We start from the raw sequence: 1,890 nt of genomic DNA on the forward strand, positions 1-1,890 counted from the left end.
GTTGTGGGTAGCTGGCGAGTGTCAGCCGACCCTGCGCCCTAGCTACCCCGGTTGTAGCAGTTTTTCTGATTTTGGTTGGAAAATCCATGAACTACCAGAGAGCTTTTAGAAACATTTTTTCTAGTAAGAGAGTTATCTCAAGCAGAGAGAACTGTCTTGAGAGAGAGAGAGAGATGATGTCTCAAGCAGAAAGCTGTCTCGAACAGACTACAAAGCCATAACCTATCTACTGAGATCTATCTAGGGAGCTATCTCAAGCAGAACAGAGGCTGTCAGCGTGGATGCACAATTTGACTTCTAGTTGTTTGTTTTACCACTCCAAAACACCACTTCTCTCAGAACCCCTCTCCAAGCCAAGGCTAGTCCCTGGCATCCTTGGGCCAGGGGTGCACTGCTAAGTGACCGAGTGCTTATCTAGCATGCAAGTATTCATGCAGTCCTAGATTCTATCCCTAGCACACTAAATAAACACATGAATAAATAAATAGATTTCCTCTTCTGTTTATCATCAGACAGTGGAAGAGTTGGGATTTGAGCCCAGAATTTGGCTTTGCTTTCTGTCTGTAACATACTGCATCTTTATCACCAATGGTACAGAGGAAGAGTGCAAGGATACAGGCCTCACTCTCCTACAAACCAGACCACCTTAGGAATATCAGCTTGCTTCTTTGGGCCAAGTTTTGTCATCTGTAAAATAAAGAGGAGTTATGTAACCATCATTCAAAATGTCTTGAGTGCTTATTTCATGTCTGGCTAAGATTTTTTTTTTTCAGATGAATTCTCTCATTCCCACCCCAGTCCTGTGATGAGGTGCAATCAGAATTTATTCCCCTTCCACAAATGGGGAACTTGTGGTTTAGAGAAACTCAGTAACTTTCTCCAGTTCACACAGCTGAGAGGGGTGGACCTTGACACTCAGACATGCTGACTTGAGTGCACGTGCTTAACCTGTCTGTTCTCCAGGATCTCAGAATCCAGGTTTCTCTGCCCTGGCCTTCCCCAGTCCCAAGAGAAACCCTGACAAGTCTCAGGAGGCCTAACTCTCCACTTTTGGGGGCTACTGCTGCCTCAGTCTCTGGATGTCTCCAGGATTTTTCTGCCTTCTTCTTGAGGTCTAAGTCCCTAGGAAAGAAGGGCCTGCTGGGTGTTCTGCAGCTCATCTCAGCTGGTTTGCAGACCAGGATACAATCCCCACATGAATCTCACTGAAGGCTCTTGTGACCAGAAAACAGTGGGACTTTTTTTTTTATAGTGCATATTAATTGCACACCATAATGGGCCTCATTGTGGCATTTTTATACATGCAGACACCTTTGATCACATTCACCCCCATTGTCTCCCCATATCCCACCCCCCCACACACACTTCTATCCCATCCCCCTTCCTCTTCCCTAGTAGACAATGGGACTTTTTTCAAACCAGAGTTTCAGACATGTAAGTCTTTTTCTGTTCTGCGTAAGTTCCATGTTGTTGTTTCCAATTAACATAACCACCGTGAAACTATTTTTTTTTTCCTAATTCTTTAAAGAAAGAGAAACAAAGAACAACAACCAAAGGAAGAAGCCTGGGCATTCTCTACCCAGGAGTAATTTTAGGAGCCTCTTCATGTGGAAACTCAGCCTTGTTATTATCATTATTCTATGTATTTGTGTATGGCTCTGTGGGATTGAGTCTTTGGCAGGTATCCTGGTTTGCTTCCCTGTTACTGTTTAAAACACTGACCAAAAGCAAAAGAGGGTTTATTTCATCTGACAGGTGAACTGATGAGACCCATGTTTCCTGAGAGATCCTGTCTCAAAATTAAGGTGGGGAGTAATGAGAACACCAGATGTTGACCTTGTACATCTGCACACCCCTCTCAATCTCTCTCTCTCTCTCTCTCTCTCTCTC

This window comes from Mus caroli, chromosome 13, assembly GCF_900094665.2.
Source record: "Mus caroli chromosome 13, CAROLI_EIJ_v1.1, whole genome shotgun sequence".
Lineage (NCBI taxonomy): Eukaryota > Metazoa > Chordata > Mammalia > Rodentia > Muridae > Mus > Mus caroli.